The 21,763-nt window shown below is 37.0% G+C and overlaps 1 pseudogene; it reads left to right on the forward strand.

Moving 5' to 3' along the window:
- The first annotated feature begins 906 nt into the window (after window positions 1-906).
- On the forward strand, window positions 907-1,584 carry LOC127544022 (pre-mRNA-splicing factor SPF27-like; annotated as a pseudogene).
- Window positions 1,585-21,763: the final 20,179 nt, after the last annotated feature.

Consider the following 21,763-nt stretch of genomic DNA (forward strand, 5'->3'; position numbering starts at 1 on the left):
CTGGAGAGAAATGATAGTCCTAGACTAGTGGAAAGGGCATGTGAGTGGAGAGAAGAAAAGGGAAGTAAGAAATGTTATATCTAGATTTTGTTATGGGCCAGAACTTGAAACAAGGTGCTAAGTCACTGGAATTGATAAATCATGCTTATGTACTTAGTTAACACTTTTAGAGTTCACACCTTTAAGAGAATTCACATGTTAGTTCACACCTTTAGAAGAGTTCACACATTAGAGTTCACACCTTTAAAAGAGTTCACTCATTCATTCACACATTAGAGTTCACACCTTTAAGAGAATTCACAGTTTACACCTTTAAGAGAGTTCACACATTAGAGTTCACACATTAGTTCATACATTAGAGTTCACACCCTTTAAGAGAGTTCACACATTAGTTCACACATTAGAGTTCATACATTAGTTCATACATTAGAGTTCACACATTAGTTCATACATTAGAGTTCACATCTTTAAGAGAGTTCACACATTAGTTCACATATTAGAGTTCACCCTTTAGGGGCATATATAAGCTAGAAGTCTCAACTAGAATTGACTTTGGGAGATTCACAAGTCATAGAAGCCCACAAGCCCACTCTCTCAGAAGTAGAGTCAAATTCATTCCATCTTCCATCTTTGTGCTGGCTGGAGATTCGGAGGAAGAGAGGCTGGAGCTGGAAGAAGCAAAGGACTAGCAGCAAGAGTTCTCAGAACCAAGGAGAGAGATAGGCCTCTAAGAAAACTAACCGGGCTATTTTGAAGGAGATAATAAAGGATTTGGACTTTAATACCTGGCTGTATTTGGGGTTATTATACTGAACTGAAACTAAGGCTGCCTCCAGAAGCTCCCCAAGAAAACTGCTCCCAGTGAACTTTATATTTTAGAGAACAGAATATTATATTACCCGCAGGATGGTGGGTACCAGTCTAGTTACTGGGGAGGCAGTGGTGGATGCCTTGCCTTACTTCTATCAGGGTTACGGAGCTCCTGGTGTGCGGGAGGCTGCTGCTGCCTTGGTAGAGGAAGAAACACGTAGGTACTGGCCTACCAAGAACTATCTGAGCTACCTACTGGCCCCGGATTACTCAGCCTTTGAGACTGACATTATGAGAAATGAATTTGAAAGATTGGCTGCCCAACAACCAATTGAATTGCTTAACATGAAACGATATGAACTTCCACCTCCCTCTTCTGGGCAGAAGAATGATATCACTGCATAGCAGGAATGTGTGAACAATTCCAAGGCCCAATTGGAGCATCAGGCAGTTCACATTGAAAACCTTAAGTTGATGTCACAACATGGTTGCAATGCCTGGAAAGTATATAATGAATATCTAGTTCATATGATTGAACAAACCCAGAAGGAACTACAGAAATTAAGAAAACATATTCAGGATTTGAACTGGCAGAGGAAGAACATGCAACTCACTGCTGGATCTAAATTATGAGAAATGGAGTCAACTTGGGTCTCACTCATCAGTAAAAATTATGAGATTGAACGGACTATTGTACAGCTAGAAAATGAAATCTTCCAAATCAAGCAACAGCATGGAGAGGCAAAGAAAGAAAACATCCAACAGGATTTCTGAAAAATTGGAGTGTAGGGGAAGGGAGAGAAAGGGCATCTTAGAAATTATTAAGGCATCAGGAAGTTGAATGATTCTCAGATCATGGTAAGAACCTGTTAAGAGAGTGGTAATAACCTGAATAGCCTCTGAATGCTTTAAGAATATGATAGAAACTTAGAAACTGTACAGAATATGTGAATTAATAGTTCTTTGTATTATATTTAATTCTATTTGTATATTTCTTTGACAAAGAAATTTTTACCTTAAAAAAAGAATATTGCAAGACTTGATAAATATTAGATTTAAATGTCAAATGAAAACTAAGAATCATGATTACATATATAATTATGTTAATTAGTATGATGACATGATTATTATTCATTACAAATATTGATTTACCTGCCTTAAATCTCTTCACAGCCCATCCACCATCACCTGTAAGACTGATCTTCCTAAAACATAGGTCTGAACATGTCATTGCTCTATTTAATAAAGCAGGACATAGGACAAAAGGAACATTTGAAAGATAAATAGATTTGTGAGAAATATGATTACTGTTTGGAACATATTGAATTTGAGTTGTAAACAGGCTATCCAGGTAGAGATGTCTTAGTACATAGCTATTAATACAGCACCTAAGTTCATTTCTAATTAATCTGACGGTTGGAACTAGATATAGATTTGAGAGCCACCAGTAAAAAGGTGTTAGTTGAAGATGGAGTAAATGTTATCAAGGGGATAAAGAGACAAAGGTCAAGAATAGACCACTGAGGTTCTCACTAGCACTATATGTGCAGCTGAACAAAATGGGGAAATTGAGTATATTTGGGAGATTAGAACTCAAAGAGGGTAAACCACATTTAACTGGCTAAAAAAAAAGAAATCCTATCTTCCTATCTGTCAAAGTGATTCTTTGTATGGTGCTCTGTTTCTGACTTCACCAGGGGCCAATCATTGACCGCAAAGCCCTCAGGATAGAAGCAAGGAGAATAGAGATTAAAATAATGCTGCTTTATTTCTAAATCTAATCCAGCCTTCTAGAAGAGCCTACAGGGGGGTTAAACAGTTGGCATTTACAGAGGGATATAAATTCCATGATCTACCAAAAAAAAAATTTCTCCTGAATTCCCTCTTCTTACAGTCCTCTTCAGTTAACTAATTAGTAAGAAGAAATAATGTCTTAGTAGCTATTTTTTTTTCCATTTTAGGCTTATTTTCCAGTTTTACTAGCTATGGTTTATTGCTGTTCAGTACACAGGGCCCAAGGCATTGGACAGAGCTGGTTTTTTTTCCAATAAATTATTCTTTATGGCTCAAATCTGAACTATTAAAGAAATAAATTCATAATAACTAGGTTGACAAAATCTGCAGCTGAACAGTGCAATAGTAATCATCTGTATCTGCATTGCAGGATCCTCTTAGCTTGGGAGAACAAGTTCCCAGATATACGTGACTGAAAACCTGTGGCATTGAAAATGCCATTGACCTTATAACTCAGGAGAGATTCTGAGTGGGAATGCCCAAGGCAAAATTTTGTTTTAACACTCCCACCCCACCCACATCTCCTCAATCAATGTCACTCTCCTTTTTCTTTCACTTTCTCTCCTTCCCTAAATCAGCAAAAACAACCCATTCCTGCTCAGCATTACTAGGAATTTAATTGATGATTAAAATATTATGTGACAAAGACAATTTCAACCACAAACCCTCCCCTCAAAGAGGGATTTGAACTCTTATAGACAACATGTTTTAGGACTCCAAAGAGTGAAACTAGAATGATAAAAATGGCAGATGGTGAGATTAAAATTCTAGGATTCCCTTTGTGCTTTCCCCTAGGATCATACCAGCCTTCTGTGCCTACTCAAAAAGTCAGCCCTGGTGTCACTGCAAATCCTTAATAAGTTCTTAATAGTTGTCTATTACTTCCTAATGTTAAGGACTAGAGGTTATCTCTTTAGAAGAATGGGAACACTTTAGATGCCTGAAAAAGTCACTGACCTTGTGGACAGAACACCGGACTTAATCAAAAGATCTGAGTTTGAATTCTACCTCAAGTCTTTATAAACTCTATAACAATGAGTAAATCACTTCACTTTAGGTTCTTCATCTGTAAAATGGGGATGATAACAGGATCTACTTTAGAGGATTGTATCAAGGATATATGATATTATATGTAAAGCCCTATATCATTATATAAATCACTATTGAAATGTTAGCTATGAAACCATTAATTTACCCTTGGGGCAGCTAAGTGTGGCAAGCACTGGACTTGGAATCAAGTAGACTCACCATCCTGAGTTCAAATCTGGCCTCAGGCATTTACTAACAGGCAAATCACTTGACCCTGTTTGCCTCAGTTTCCTCATCTGTAAAATAAGCTGGAGAAAGAAACGACCAAAAAAATCACTTCCAAATGGGATTGCAAAGAAGCAGACACTACTAAACAGCAACATAAACACATATATACATATTCTCCGATGAAAATATTATTCTAGCCTTCCCATAGCTCAAGCCAGATTGCACTAGCAAACTCCCAGAACCCACTTTGCCATAAAAATATTGACACATTATCTATTTCCTGAATGTATTACAGAGATAACTAACTGAATTTACCAGAGAGCAACAGAAAATTTATACATGAAGAGTTAGAAATTTAGTCTCCTGGATATTGGTATGGGCTACATTAGCATAATGAGTTGGAGACCACTTGCTGCTTTTCCTCACATACAGACTGACTTGTAATCTGTACTCTACCTCAGCAGAATACCAACTGACCAGCTTCAAAATTATCTACAATCTCCTGCTTCTAGGAGACCAAATTAAATACTTTGCAATGATAAATGCCACCTTCTCCAGAGGCTGAAAAATTTTCCCAGATACTTTCACTAATTATCAACATTCCTCATGACTGTATAATATTCTTTGACTTTTCAGCATAGTATCAGAGTGTGATAATTTGCTGCTGACTCATGACCCTTAATGTTAAACACTTTCAGCAGAAAAAGAATGTCAGAGACTTTGAAACTTTCCAAAAATGCCAATTTTCAAGATGTTTAATAGAGGTTTTAAACTTCTATTAAAACTCTAAAAGAATCTTAAGCATTAATAGCTTAAAATCAAAATAAGATTTTTGTTGCTGCTGTTGAAGTTTCCAACTGTTCTTGAGCCCCTTTGGGATTTTCTTGGCAAAGACATGGGAATAGTTTGCCATTTTCTTCTACGAGTCATTTTACAGATGAGGAAACTAAGATTAACAGGGTTAAGTGTCTTGCTCAGAGACACACAGTAAGCATTTGAAGTCAGATTTGAACTCACAAAGATGAGCCTTCCTGTTTCCAAGCTCAGCACCCTATCCATTGTGCCACCTAGCTGCCCAATAAGACTTTTAAAACAACTGTACATCTCACACATTAAGAGACAGTGTTCCAAAAAGGATTATCATATTTTCTAAATGTTTCTTGGCTTATTGAACTCTGACCTCAATTCACATTTTAATTCTTTATGGGCTTTGGGAAAGCCATTAGAGTTTATTGAATTGGGAGTGATGGGTGAGGTGAAATATGTGATATGATCAGATTTGCACTTAAACATCAAATCGACAGGTGAGTCAAATTGGAGAGGGGAAAAAATTTGAAGTTAGTAGATAAACCAAAAGACTATTGGAATAATTTAAGTGTGAGATGAGGAAGACCTGCCCCTTACATACAGTAGGATGCTTTCAGTTTCTCTGGGGAGGGAGGGATGGGAAAGGATCTTATAACAAGAAATGTTCCCAATGTAGAAATGGGAGGACTTGACAACTGATTAGATATGGGATGGAGAGGAGTAGCACCTAAGTTGTGAGCCAGGAGAGTAGGAAAATGGTGGTACCTTGAACAATAAATAATAGGGAAGTTACCAAAAAAAAAAAAAAAAAAGATTTGGAGAGAAAGAAATAATGATTTCTATTTGAGACATATTGAGTTTAAGATGTCTCCTGGACATTCAGTACAAGATGTCCAAAAGGTAATTGAAGATAAGGGACTGAATTTAGGGCAAGTTAATAGGCATGATTTGGAAGAAGAACCAGCAAAAAAGTGTTCAGACAAATAAGGAATGAGCCAGCATAGAAAAATGTCATGAAAACCTAGAGAAAAGAGAATGCCAAAAGAAGAGAATAATCAACAGTGTCAGAAGCTGCAAAGAGGGTAAGATGAATGGGAACTGAGAAAAAAATAAGATTTGGCAAACAAGAGATCATTGGTTACTTTGGAAACAGAAGTTTCACTTGAATGAGAAAAAAAAAAAACAGACTACACAGAGTAAAGAAGGGAGAGAGAGGGAAGGGATACAGGCAAGGATAGACAGCCTTCCTTAAGAAAAAAGAGGAGGTATAGGATGATAAGAAGCAAAGCCGAGATGATCGAATAAGGACAGTAATGCAGTCAGACTCTCCCAATATTCCCAAACAGCTTTAAAATAATGTCTCAAACTCAGTTTTGAAATGACAAAGAAAAGAGAAGATCTGTTTGAGACTTTTCATTTCCCTAGCCTAAGAAAATTTAGGAGTTTAGCAGGAGAAGTCTGTGACTCTGTTGTGATGGTAGCTTGGAGCACACATAATGGCAGCAGGAGTTGTGAACTTTGGAAGCAAGCGCAAAAGCAGCAGCAGCTTCAGAAGTTCTCAATACAGAAATAGTAAGGGGATCTGACAACTAGTCAGAAAGATCTACAGAGGGTCCTATGCTGGCAATGGATATAGCTGGCTCTTATTGATACTTCTATTCCTCAATTCCTAGAATCTCAATTTTAGGAAAAGAAATGAGAGTGATACAAGAAAGTTATGAAAAGAAAATTAACATATCCAGAAAAAGAACTGGTGGAGCCTGAATGCAAATTTAAAATCTTTTTTTCTTTATTTTTCTTGAAGTTGGTTTTTTTTTGGGGGGGGGGGAGGAAGGGCATTATGTTTTCTTTCACAGTATGACTTTCTTGGGGAAAAAAAGTAAATTAAAACAATTCTGAGGTTTCACCTCACACTCTTGGAAACTGATAAGGATGACAATACAGAAGTCATTGTTGGGAAGGGTTCTTGAAGATAGACACACTATCATTCTCTTGGTGAACCTATGTTATATACACATTTGGAATTATGTAAGCAAAGTGGCTAGCTAAATTGTCTCTACTTTAAAGTTAATGGGTTTCTCTCTGGGCTTATAATCCAAGATAACATAAAATAGATACAAGGGTCTAATATATGTCAAAATATGTCTTCATGGTGGTAAAATATATATACAAACCAAATATATCCATCAATTTGGAAATGACTGGAAAAATGTGGCAATACTATTATCCAATTAGATATAACTAGGAGGAATCAAAAGAAATGTGGAAAGTTTTGTGTGAACTGAGGAAGTGAAGTAATCAGAACCAAAAATAAATAAACAATGACTATTCATATGTAAATGAAAGGATCATTAAATAGAAAGTAAACTCTGAGTGAATGAATGAACAAATGCAAATGCATTTATTCATCACTTTCTTTATTAAATACTAAGTGCTAAAAATACAAATATTAAAGTAAGGAGTTTCCATTGCAATAGGGAAAACAGCATAAATAAGGAATAATGGCCAAGAATGGATATTTTGGTCTAAGAAAGCACGGGGGTTACTATTTATAAACAGTGATGGTAAGAAACAAGCAGTTGATTTCAAAAACAATGGCAGATCTAATTTGATTACAGTTCCTAGAACAAGAGATAGATGGATGGGAGGGAGCAGAGGAAAGAATGCTAATTGTACCGCAGCAGGACAAAAAAAAATTAGCAAACTTGGTAAAGAAGTATAGTCTTAAGCAGTTCAGAATATAGGTGGTTTAGATCCTCCCCAGGATGATCTCTGGAGGTCCCATTTGTGGTAATACCCTCAGGAAAGAAATGGTAGCCAAAATAAAGAAATATGGTCCCAAAGAGTTCAGAGCTGAATAACTGGAAAAACACCAAAGGTCCCCAGAACAGAATAAAGCATCCTTTGTCCTTCACAGCAAAAAGGTGGGGAACTTCTAGGACAGACTTGTACGAATAATATCAGCTTCAATCACAGAATCAAGCATTTCTTTTTAATTGTTATTTTTCATTTTGAAGAAGAACTCGGTATAGGAAGGAACTATTTGGTTTTTTCCCAGAACTTACTTATATAAAGTCAAAATGCCTCAATAAAAGATGTTCTGCTTGTTTGTCTGGAGAAGGCAACAAGGAGACAGTACAAAAAGAAAGCATTAGAATAAGAATTAAAAGACCTAGGTTCAAGGCTTGCTCAGATATTTGAAGCCTCAGTTTACTGACTTGTACAATGAGGGTGCTGGCTACATTGATCTTTGAAGTTGCACTGAACCCTAATATTGTGATCCTATGAAGAATCCTGACATGCTGCATATGCAATTTGGAGAAATATGCATTGGAGATATTTCGCTATAGGAAACCAGCTACTCTTTACTTGATCTTCTTCCTTGTTTTACATCTTTGCCCCTCCTTAGCTAATTTAACTTCTAATGTAAAAGCAGATGACAAGAAAAATGTCATGAACCTACTTGCTCCTAAAATCAGTATTGAAAAAAAAGGATTGGTGTCCCCATTTTGCAGTAGCCTCTCCATCCCTACTGCCTAAAAGCACTTTCACATATATCAAAGGAAACAGGTATTATTTTTTTCCCTTCCAAGGTAGACAGAATGACATAGTGTAAAAAGCAATGGTTTTGCAGTTAGTGAATTTGACAGCTTTTCTACTTATATAACCCTGAGCAAATCACTTCATCTCTCTCGATTTATTTTCTCATCTATATAATGAGGGATTGAACAAGATAATGTCTGAGGTCCATTCCAGCTCAGCTCAAAATCCTATTATCTATTTTATTCTTTAAGTATAGTTATTTTTAAACATTCTTTTAAAAAAATTAGTTTTAAATTCCCTCCCTTTCCCTCATTCACTGATTGAAAAGGTAGAGCAATTATAGACACTATTTTATTAATTTCTAAAATTAATTTTGATTAGTTTTTTTAAAAATTAAAGGTCTCAGTACAATCAGTCTTAGAACCTTGGTTAGAATCCAAATGTCTTAAGACTCAAAGCTTACAGCTTTCCTTTTGAAGGCTACAATTTCTCTAGACGTTTTTTATTTAATGAACATCTTTTGATATGGCAAATGTGCAGATTTCTGTGGAATATTTTTATTTGGGTTTTTTTCTTGGTTCTTCGTTCTGAAATTCTCCCTTTGACTGAGATGTATGTAACAGACTCCATGAGTCTATAACAGTATGTATGTAACTGTATATATGTAATAGGCTCCATGAGTCTGTAACAGTATGTAACAGACTTTCCATGAGATTTTTGAAAAAACAAATAGGTCTAGAGAGGCTAAATAATTTCTGGTCAAGGTTACATGACTGCTCTGAGGCACAACTGGGATATCTGTCCTTGTGACTAATCATCATCAAAAGCATTCATTAAATCTCTTGGGTGCACAGCTCCATGATGGAGACCTATACAAATGGGCAGCTTTGTGTGATGACTGAATCCAGTGAATGGCAAAAGCCACTTCCCCAAAAAGCAAAGGGAAAAGCAAAAGACAAAGGAGAAAGGTTAAGAATAAAGGACACTATTAAAACCACTGTCCATATTTGTGTCCCAGTTTACCAGATTCATTTTTAATCAACTAATATGGATATTCCAAAAGAAGGTAAAATTGTCTTTGAGGAATAATTTTTCTTCTGCATAGAAAGATTTTTTTTTAAAACAAAAATTTTTTTTATTAAATTTAGACCATAAGATATATCCTGCTTAAGCCTTAGCTTCCATGGCCATATGTTTCAGTGCTGAAATAAGCCTTATTGATCATGTAAGCTAAACCTCTTATTTTACAGATGAAGAAATTAAACCCAGAAAGATCAAAGGATCATAGACCTAGAGTCATAAGCAGGGATGTCCTAATAGATGTTTAACATTCAACTCTCCTCAGATTGGGGGAGAGGGAGGGCCAGTGGGGAATGTATATACCACATATTTATAAATTTAATCTGCATTATTAATTCTCTCTGTGTCTTTCTTAAATTTGGACAATCACACACACACACACACACACACACACACAAATAAACAAAGTCCAGATTTGTAATTTTTGCTGATTTCTGAGGTATAAAAGCTCACACTGAAAATGTAACAATTAGATCTCATGAACTAGTACAAGCTGATTCTAGCACATGCTGGACAGGAAGGGATCTAGGCCCTTCATCTAGTCCAAATATATCATTTAACAGATGAGGAAATTGAAGCCTAGAAGGGTGAATTGTTAAGCCTGTGTCAAATAAGTAGCAAATAAAAAGGTCCATGAATGATAGGAAGAGCCTTGAATTAGTAATGAAATAGTCTGGTTAAGCATATAGTTACTAGGAAGGCAATTACAATCATCTCCTAATGAAGCACCCTCCTGTTCACATTTCCTCTTCTGTTTCTGCTGACCTTCAGCAGTGTCTCCAGGGGAGCTCCAGACTGACTTCAGCAATTATCTGAGAAGATGGAAAAGCTGCTTCCAAGTGGGATGCTCATAATAGATCCTTTGTTGCAGATACACAGTTATAACAACAACAATAACCAAGAAACAATTTTTTTAAGTTATTGGATTTCTGGGATCTATTTTCAGCATCTCTAGTGGAATTGTTCTAATGAGAAAATGGACTCCCTGTACTTTGAAGCTCTCCTGCTAATTTGAAGTTAGTCATGATGAAATCCATCCTGGTTCTCTTATAATCACTTCAGAGTATGCCCTATGTTTAAGTAATTCCTGATGAGAAAAAAAGAAGTTGAACTTTTCCCCCCAGATCTGGAAATAAAATGAAGTAAGATTACCTCTTTTGAGTATTTGGAGTTTGGGATTTGGATTTGAACTTGAAATCAGAAAGTCTGTACTCATAGGTCAGAGGATTTAACTGGAATTGACCTTGTTGATCACTTCCAGTATGCATTGATTAAGGGAAAGGACACTAGACTTGGAGTTTAAAGACCTGAGTTCAAATTCCAGATCTGTTATTTACTACTCATCTTTACCTATTTCTCATTTACCAGACAAGGAAACTGAAGCTTAATGTCACCCAGCCAGTAAGTGGAGGATCCAGAACTTCTGGATCCCAGCCTAGCACTTTGGCATAAACCTGCCACTTGACTTAGATACTTGTATGCACCAAGAATCTCATCAAAGTATGTATTTTGCCCATTAATGCAAACAGAAATCTCTCTCTCTGTTTTTCCATTCTGTGGAACTCTTCTCTGTGTCCATATATCCTCCATTAGAGAAGCAAGTTAGCCTGCTAGAAGTCTTCATCTGTTTCTTTTAAAGTTCCAAATTTCAAAAAAATAAAATAAAATAAAATTCCAAACTTTAGTGAAACACTCAGCTTAACTTTTTCCTTGACTGGCCCACCCCCTTTTCTCCTCATACAAGTCCTTGAAGATATTTTTAATACTATTCCTTACAATTGTTAAGAGGTTAGATTAAAATTCTGCCGGTGACATTTAATAGCTAAGTGATTATGGGTAGGTCATTTAACCTCACTGTGTCTCAGTTCCCTCAATAGTAAGATGGAAATAACACTAACAGTATCTACCTGACAGGATTGTTGTGAGGATCATATGAGACAGTGTATGTAAGGGAAGTGAGTAAGTGCCATTTAAATGCCAATTACTATGAAAATGATCATTGATAAAAGACTTCTACCTATTTCAATTTTCTATGCATTTTAATATTGTCTTTCAGTCCAACTATGGTCCAAGATAATAGTGATTTTCTATGATTCACAGTCATATGGCATCATTGGGAGGATAATGGAGTTGAAGGGCGAACTTTGGGAACACTGAGCATGCTCAGTTTAATTGAAATCACTCAGGTTTCCCAGCTGTGATTCAGCCCCATCTCTCCTTCTTACTAAATTCTAGGCCGAATTCACTGTCCATTTGCAGCATTTCTCTACCTGCTAACCAAAAAGAAAACCCAGCCTTCTGCTGATCTTACGTTCAAACAAGGAGGCCTTTCAGTAACCATATATACTTAAAGTATCGTCAAGCTAAACATTAGAGTCCTCATTTCAGCTAATCAGTATCATTTTCTTAGGGTTAAAGCTCAGCTGCGTGATACAGTAAATGTATCTCTGAGCTTGGAATCAGGAAAACCAAAGTTCAGATCCAGCCTCAGACACTTACTAACTGTGTGATGCTGGGCAAGTCACTTAACCCTATTTCTTTAGTCTTTTTTGGCTGCAAAAAGAGCTGGCAAAGGAAAAGTCAAACCAGTCCAGTATATCTGCCAAGAAAACCCCAAATAGGGTTAAATGTGGTTTAAAATTGGGTAGTTATTTGGGTCTCAACCAGATTTAGGTGGAATTCTTTTCTCCATTACAAATCAAACTCACTTTCAATTTGTGGATTATCCCAATTTATTTGTAAGGAATGTGGGGAGGGAATGTATATTTGAGTAGAAAATTTTCAGGAATGATATATACAAAGTATAAGCATGAATAAAAATTGTGTATTTGAACAAGGGAGAAAAATAATTAAATTCAAATCAACAAAAAATTATAAAGTACCTATTATGTGCATGGCATCATATTAGACACTAGGGAAAGGGTAATTTCATTTGGATAAAAAACATAACAGTTACAGCTCTATTCACACTCTAAAGAATACAAAAATTATGAAAAGCCAGGAATTACTCTTTGGTTTGAATTAGCAACACCACTACAACCTGAGGGCAATTAGATTTAACATTTGGACTTTCATGCTCTGGTTCAGGCAAGTGACAATCAGCAAACTCCAGGTTTCAGAAGAAGCCTTACTTCTAATTGGGGAGTGCTTTAAGGAGCTAGTGTGCATATGGAAACAGAAGACACTGATGGACCCAGAAATTGATTCTGCAGGACAGTTGCTACTTTCATCTTTACTGAACTGCAGATCTCTGGAATCAGGCTGCTTGTCAGCTGTGAGCAGGAGAGTGGGAAGTTTTCATTGGCTTAATTAGATATGTCCCCCGTTTTAAAAAGAGACAAAAAGAAAGATGAGTTCAGGAACATCAAGCTACTCTTCAGTGGTTATACAACACAGCTTAAAGAGAAGTCCATCAGGTAAGAATCAAATACAGTTTATTTCAAAGTTGGCTCCACAGAGGAGGGTTCTGGGAAGATGGTGGAGTACGTTGGTTAATTTCCCCCAAATAGAACAAATCTGTGCCTCAGGGTGAACACAGACTGGTAAAACAAACAAACAAAAAAAATCCTAAAGAACACAGCAGGGGTCTTCCTGATAAAACCTGAGAAGATCTAAACAAAGATCCCAGACTGAAGATTAAGCAGTTTGAAGTGCAAACACCTCAGGCTAGCTCCTCAGAAAGAACAAATGAGGACCCCTAGGGCGAGCTGAAGCCTCAGCAAAAACCACAGAGATTTTCACTTTTTGTACTGTTTGTCAAGTCGGGGTTTGAGTCCTGAAGATCAGGGAATCCTGAAGATTGGGAACACCAGACCCAGCTGCCCTGCTGAGACGGTCCTGAGTGAAAAGGATCCAGCATATAGGTAAGTGCCAAATCAGCTGATAAGGGATGCTGCTGACTGTGGGCACCTGCTGGAGGGTGGTGCTCTTGGTTTGGGGTTCCTGGTCAGAGGGGAGAGCTGAAGAGAAGCTTGAAGTACCATCCTCCCACCCCTCAATTAGAAGTGCTTACACAAATACCTCTTATTTTTTTTTAAAAAATGAACTGGCAAAGAAGAAAGAACCCCATCATTGCAACATATTATGGAAACAAGGAAGACAGATTCATCTTCAAAGGACACTTTAGTAAATTTTTTTTAAAAAATTAAAACATTCCTAGCCCAAAAAGTAATGTGAAACTGTTCTCTGATCAGAGAGAATTTATAGAACTCAAAAAAAAAAGTTTAAAAATCAAATGAGAGACATTGAGGAAAAACTAAAAAGAAAAATAAAAATTATCCAAGAAAAACAAGAAGCTTATGAAAAAAAAGTTAACCAAATATGTAGTCATTCATTAATTAATCTCCTTAATAGGTTTTCCTTCCTCTTTTGTTTCCAATTAAGTTCAGAATAGAACCAGGAATCTCAGCTCTGAAGTTTTCTCATTTTCTCACGCAGCTTACAGGTCAAAGATCCCACAATAACAAGCCTTAATCATCTATGTGTATAAAAACTGATCTCTCTGTCAATAAGCAGTTTTGTCAGACACTGTGCTAGGCAATAGGGATAGCAATACAAAAAAATGAAAATGCCCTAGTCTCAAAAAGCTTACAGTGAAAAGCATTTTCCTCAATACAACTCTGTGAGGTAGATGGCACAGAGTTGCCTAGGAATCCATGAACTCACAGATTGTGGCTGGATGGGGGGAAGGGCACTCTACCCTTGGGTCTCCAAATCTCTCCACACCTAAGAGAGTTGACCCTGCACGTCAAAACCAGTTAACTGAGGAAGACTGAGGAAGAGGATCACTTCTTTGATATATCCATGGAGATCTAGCACTGCAGATATTTTACCATATAGAAAATGACTGAGACTTACGGCCTCTGTCTCTTTCTTCTTCTTTCATCTCCCTCCCTCTTCTTCTTTTTCTTTTATTGTTCTCTCTTCTCTCTCAAATAGCTTCTAATGAGGCTAGCAAAGCTCCATAAAGTCAACCAATGCCATATTCTTAACGAAATTGTAAAAAAAAAATCATATGTGAATTGATTGATACACCACAATACTCTGAAGCCATCATTACATCAATCATTTCTCTGTCTTCAAAAAGGACCTCTCATTATATTCATCTGAGGGCTAGTTCTCTCATAAATCTTCCTAAAACTAAGAAACTATGTTTCCTCACAAGATGATTTCATCCTTTCCCCTTATACAGATAGTTTCTTTCTGTCCCCTTTTCATCAATCAGATTGTTCACATATGAAAAAGGCAGTATCTTACATATACTCTAAAGACTTTTAGAATGGTGTTTTGCCTGGGATAGTTTTACAGCAATAAGCTACTGTCATGTGAAGCCATGTTTATTCTTTGTTAGTGCCATGAGGATTACTTATGTATTATTGTTTCTATTTTATAGCTGAAAAACTTGAGACTCAGAAACTTATCTATCAAGGTCATGCAGCAAGTAAAAAGCCAAGCCATAATTCATACTTGAGTGATCTGACTCCAAGGTTAATAGTGCTCTTTCCTCCATATCACCCACTCTTTCTTACAATTCCTACAGTATCACTCGCTAGCTACATGTAGCCTTCTCTAATTGCAAACAATTGTTCTAGTAGGAGGAAATACTCTATTGAGTGCTAAGCTTGCAAACTAAATATAGAAAATATTGAATTCCATCTAGTTATCAGAGTCAGGGTTGGAAGCTCTGTCTTTGATTTAGAACAGTTGAGTAGAACAGTGTGAGAATTTCAGAAGGCTATGTGGAGATATCCAAAATCTCCTTGCGGTAGGAACTCTTTCAGTGTTAATTATCTTTATTATGATTGCTTCCCTATCCTACAATCTCTCGGTGAATCTCTCTGGATATACTTAATTGACTATTCACAGGGGAATTCCATTCTTCACCATTACTAGATTTCCCAGACCCCAGAGTCACATAGCTGGTAAGTGGCAGAACAGTTTCAATAACTTCTAACATTAAGGAAAATGTGAACTTTGTTTAATGAAATCCCTTGGCTCCTACTGAAGAAATTTCAGATATCAGCAAAGTGGTGAAAAACTGGGGCAGAGGAGACAAAGCCAATATAATAGAGTAGTAGGAAGTACAGTAAGCTCTCTTCTTCCCTCACAAAAACAAAAAAGTAAAATAATTATTCCTAACAGATTTATAATTTATTAATATATAAAGAAGATAGACTTTATTCTAAAATGGAGAAATAATACTTTTTGAACCCTATTATCATTAAAGGTCATGGAAGGAATATAATTAGATAGAGAGCATGAGAATGGTTCTATTATGTCTTAAAATCTTTTTTTTTAAAAAGCAGAAGATAGGGAAAGAGGAATATATTATGGTTAGGAGTTTTTATTGAAAAAAATAAAATCTAATTTAAAAACTAAACTGGGACAAGGGAACCTCTTGAAATCATTTTTATTTTATTTTATTTTTTTACTGAGGCATTTGGGGTTAAGTGACTTGCCCAGGGTCACACAGCTAGGACGTGTTAAGTGTCTGAGATCAGATTAGAACTCAGGTCCTCCTGACTTCAGAGCTGGTACTCTATCTACTGCACCACTGCACCCCACCTCTTGAAATCATATTACTCAAAAAGTGACTTTGGAAAGCTGAGTGACACAAGAAATAGAACAGCAAACCTTGAGTCCGAACAAACCTGATTTTAAATTTCACTTCAAATACTAGCTGTGGGAATCTGGGTGGATCTCTTAACTTCTTGTTTGTCTCAGTTCCCTCATTTATAAAATAAGAGTAACAGTACTGACCTCCCAGGGTTAGTGTGAAGATCAAATGAGATAATAATTATAAAGTGCTCAGTACTGGCACATAGGTAGCATTTATATACAGTTTACTATTATCATTATCATTATTATGGAAAAGGCAAAATAATTTAGCCTCTAGTGGGGAGAAAGCATGAAAGGGATGGGAGAAGATAATCAGTCCCAAAAAGAAAATAATTAACCTTAGGATAAAATAAGCCAGGAGTTGGGATTTCTAGGCACATAAAATCATGTCACCTCTCATCAAGCTTTTTCTAGGAACTAAGATGTTCTCTGTCCTAATATTGGTCTTGGAAATTCCTTTCCCTTTCTCATGTTTTCCCTTTTCTGTTCAAACACAGGTATGGTTATGGCACAGGTCTGACCTCTTTGTCTAACTTCTACTCTTTCATCTGAGTCAACTCCAAAATGAATTTACTGTCTTAACATTACCAATAGTTAATAATATATTTTTATACCCTCACCTCTTTTTTTTACATTCCAAAATTCATCCCTATACTTTATTATTTCTGCCTCCAGTGATGAATTTGATGACAGCCAAGTGCATTGTTGAGACACATTCTCCTCCCTAATAGACATGTTGCTGGGTATTTTCAGTTTCAGTGTATTTCACTAAACCATCAGTGTAATCTCCCCTCCCTCAATTTGCCTCCATATTCTGCCAGCATCTTGTCAACATACCATTAGAGTGACAAAGGCTAACAGTCTGGGATTTGTTAAATAAGCTGTTTCTCCTCCTCAATTCCCCAAGAGACACATTCCCAGAGTTACTTTTTCTGCCTTATTTCTCCATTGATTATAGTCATATATAATAATATTTCTTGGTGTGCTTTAACTTTCTTTTATTTAGCTAAGACTAACAGAGCAAAGGTACTCAGAAATAGAAACAACTGTGTGCTGGTTTCTCCAAAGCTACCATATCGTTTTCCCTGTACCTCATGTAGACTCTGTGGTACCCAGCACCCACTCCATAGCATTTGGTAAGTCATTGAGTCACCTGTTTTATTTAAAGCAGTATAGCTATTAATACTCCAACCCACTTTCCCAACTTAGCATCCTTTTTCCCCCAGAGCCCAATCACAGTGATGGGTTTAGATACTTGCCTGTAGATAAGGAATTTCCCCTTGATCTGAAACCCTCAAGGTGAGGATTGTTTTTATTTATTTTGCTTATGGCCTACTAGGCCTTCCAGAACTGCCTAAATCGTGCTTTTCTTAGGGAGAATTTTCAATTGTAGTATAGAATTTTCTTTGACCTTTGAGCTCTACTGAACATTGCCTATTGCCCAAGAATGTGGGTTGGAGAAAGAGGAAAGCTTGCCATTGAAGCAATGAATATAACACTTTTTCAAATGTTAGAGAATTGTATGAATGCTAGCTATTATTATTTTAATTAATTATCTTTTTAAAGAATGTTACCTTCTTCCTTTTCTCTGAATTCTATATCAGTATAGTCCACATTGAGGAAAAAGAAACCTGCGTAAGCCTGCTATTGTCCCCTAAACATGGGTTTGCATATAACTTTAAAACACAAATTCCCTAGAACTGACCTTTCCACACTGCTCGTTTTGACCACACTGCTGTATGGTCTTTCAGATCTACTGTACATCAACCTCTGCAAGGCAAGCTGTGGAAACTTCCAAGATCAGCTACTGAATTGAGGGAATCAGAAGATCAGAGAGGCAGAACTAAAAAGAACCACAGAAACCACTTAAATCAATTCACTCATTTTATGGAGGAGGAAATTGTAGCCCATATCACAAAAATAATAAGAGTCAAGAGTGGAATATGAACCCAAGTCTTCCAACTCCTTCTCTTTTTACTGGATCATATCACTTACCCCACCTCCACAGCCACCATTTCTTCCATCCACCTGATTTCTACCTTACTCCTAACTTCAAAAAACTACATTTACCATGTCAAGAAATGGTGAAAAGTATGTCAAGAGTTGGTGAAAAGTACCATCAACCTTTGGGATTTCCCTGATCACAAAATCCAGATTTTTCTCTTGGCTAAAAATTGTTTTAAAATGCAAGGCATACCTTTAGTTTTAAATAACAACAACAATAATAATAATATTTAAATCTAAAATTTTTCTTAAATTCCCAATAATAGTTACAAAGTTTGCTTTATGCTATGTAGCTTTTTCATCCTTGTTCAATTTGGGAAAGAGTTTTTCTGATATGTGATGTGCAGTGCTCTAACTGTACCTTTGTATCTTTCTCTGATACTCATTTTTCAGATTTTTCACTTAATTATCTCTATAACCTTGAGCAAGTCACTCAGCTCCTGTTTGTTTCAGTTTCCACATGGGTAAGAAGAAGATTATATGAATGCCAACTTTCCAGGACTGTTGTGAAGATCAAGTGAGATAATAAATGTAAAGTATAACCTAAGTCACACAATTTCATGGGGCATCACTTTTCTCATCTGGGTTATCATGAAGAAAGCAATGTACAAACTTTTAAATACAAATAGAAGACTTCCGGTTAAGATGGCGGAGAGGAGGCTCACAGCTGCATAAGCTCCATGCTTTCTCTCACTATCCATTTCATTACAAGCCTCTGAATCAATGCTTGACTGAAAAAAACCCACAAATAGTTACCAAGAGAAGCCATCCTTGAGATCCGCCTAGAAAGGTCTGTCTTTACTGGAGGGCTGGGACGGTTTTAGATCGGGCGCAGGCGGCGGGCAGCGGCAGTGAGAGCACGGGAGCAGAGCTGAGAGGGGGTGGGGAGTGATCGTAGCCGTCTCTGCGGGGAGAGCTTCGCTACAGGTTTGGATACTTTGCTCCGGCAGCAAGTCAACAGCCCAGCAGAGAAGCTAAAAACACCGGGGCTGAAGAATACAACCGCAAACAGCTGGAGTCTCTCAGGACCTGGCCGCCCCCCCCTTCCCCCCCTCAGTGACTCAGCACGCTTTGGGATCTCAGAGCGCAGGCGCAGCACAGTCCTGCTAGTGCCTCACTGCTGCCCCCTGCAGTCTGTAGAGGAAGCTCGATAACACACCCAGCCCCCCCCCCCCCCAAAGAAAGACTCCAGTTTTTTCTGTTTTTCTTTGGTAGTTTGTCTCTGATTAATAGACAGAATGAGCAAGAAGCTGAAGAGGACTTTAACCCTTGACAGCTTCTATACAGATAGAGAGCAGACTCTAAATCCTGAGGAGACTAAAAACAGGCAGTCCCCAGGTGAATCCCCAAAGGAGGAGATCGTCTGTTCCTCAGCACAGATGAACCTCATAGAAGTGATTAAAAAGGCTCTCACAAGGGAGCTAGAAGAAAAATGGGAAAAGAGCCTGGAGAAGTCAGTTAAAGAGAGAGTGGATAAAGAAGTAAAATCCTTGAAAAATAGGATTAGTGAACTGGAAACAGAAAACAGCTCTCTAAAAAACAAAATTGGCGAAATGGAAAAAAATTCCACAGAACAAAAGAACTCAATTGGACAATTAGAAAAAGATATTAAAAAAGTGAGTGAAGAGAATACTTCACTGAAAATCAGAATTGAACAAATGGAATTGAATGACTCGAGGAACAAGAAGAATCAGTCAAGCAAATCCAAAAAAATCAAACAATGGAGAAAAATGTGAAATACCTTCTGGGGAAGACAACAGACCTGGAAAACAGATCCAGGAGAGACAATCTGAGAATCATTGGACTCCCAGAAAAACATGATGAAAAAAAGAGCCTGGACACTGTCTTCCAGGAAATTATCAAAGAGAACTGCCCAGAAGTCATAGGAACAGAGGAAAAAATAAACATTGAAAGGATTCATCGATCACCCACTGAAAGGGATCCTAAAATCAAAACACCAAGGAATATAGTGGCCAAATACCAGAACCCTCAGATGAAAGAAAAAATATTGCAAGCGGCTAGAAAAACCCAATTCAAGTATCAAGGAGCCACAATAAGGATCACCCAGGATCTGGCAGCATCCACATTAAAAGATCGAAGGGCCTGGAATATGATATTCCGAAAGGCTAAGGAACTTGGTATGCAACCAAAAATAACTTACCCAGCGAGAATGAGCATCTTTTTCCAGGGAAGAAGATGGACATTCAACGAAGTAAGCGAATTTCATCTATTTCTGATGAAAAAACCAGAACTTAACAAAAAGTTTGATCTACAAATATAGAACTCAAGAGAAATCTAAAAAGGTAAAGATTAATCTTGGGAACTATATTTTGACTATATAGATGTATAAAGAATACATGTATACCTTGTTCTAGAAATTGATGTGGAAAGGACATTGTACCAGAAAAAGGGTAAAGTGGGGGTAGTACATCTCATGAAGAGGCATAGGAAACCTATTATATCTGAGAGAAAGAATGGAGGGGGATGAATATAGTGGGTATCTTACTGCCTTCAGAATTGGCTTTAAGTGAAAAATCTTAAGACATATTCAATCTATGGTGAAACTTCTCCCATCTCATTGAAAAGTGAGAAGGGAAAAGTGGAAAGGGAAGGAATAAGCTAAGCGGAAGGGAATACGGGAACTGGGAGGGAAAGGGATAAGATAGGGGGAGGAACTCTAAGGCGGGGGGAGGGATACTAAAAAGGGAGGGCTGTGAGAAGCAAGGGGTGCTCACAAGCTTAATACTTGGAAGGGGGGGAAAGGGGAAAGAAGGGAGGAAAGCATAAACCGGGGTTAACAAGATGGCAAGTAATACAGAATTGGTCATTCTAACCATAAACGTGAACGGGGTAAACTCCCCCATAAAGAGGAAGCGGTTAGAAGAATGGATTAAAAGCCAGAATCCTACAATATGTTGTTTACAGGAAACACACCTGAAGCGGGGAGATACATGCAGGTTAAAGGTAAAAGGTTGGAGCAAAATCTACTATGCTTCAGGTGAAGTCAAAAAAGCAGGGGTAGCCATCCTGATCTCAGATCAAGCTAAAGCAAAAATTGACCTAATTAAAAGAGATAAGGAAGGACACTATATCTTGCTAAAGGGTAGCATGGATAATGAAGCACTATCTATATTAAACATATATGCACCAAGTGGGGTAGCATCTAAATTCTTAAAAGAGAAACTAAGAGAGCTGCAAGAAGAAATAGACAGTAAAACTATAATAGTGGGAGATCTTAACCTTGCACTCTCAGAATTAGATAAATCAAACCACAAAATAAATAAGAAAGAAGTCAAAGAGGTAAATAGAATACTAGAAAAGTTAGATATGATAGATCTCTGGAGAAAATGTAATGGAGACAGAAAGGAATACACTTTCTTTTCAGCAGTTCATGGAACCTATACAAAAATTGACCATATATTAGGACATAAAAATCTCAAACTCAAATGTAGTAAGGCAGAAATAGTAAAGGCATCCTTTTCAGACCACGATGCAATGAAAATTACATTCAACAAAAAAGCAGGGGAAGTAGACCAAAAAATAATTGGAAACTAAATAATCTCATACTAAAGAATGATTGGGTGAAACAGCAAATCATAGACATAATTAATAACTTCACCCAAGAAAACGATAATAATGAGACATCATACCAAAATGTATGGGATGCAGCCAAAGCGGTAATAAGGGGAAATTTCATATCTCTAGAGGCCTATTTGTATAAAATAGAGAAAGAGAAGGTCAATGAATTGGGTTTGCAATTAAAAATGCTAGAAAAGGAACAAATTAAAAACCCCCAGTCAAACACTAAACTTGAAATTCTAAAAGTAAAAGGTGAGATCAATAAAATTGA

Source organism: Antechinus flavipes, chromosome 1 (assembly GCF_016432865.1).
Source record: "Antechinus flavipes isolate AdamAnt ecotype Samford, QLD, Australia chromosome 1, AdamAnt_v2, whole genome shotgun sequence".
Taxonomy (NCBI): domain Eukaryota; kingdom Metazoa; phylum Chordata; class Mammalia; order Dasyuromorphia; family Dasyuridae; genus Antechinus; species Antechinus flavipes.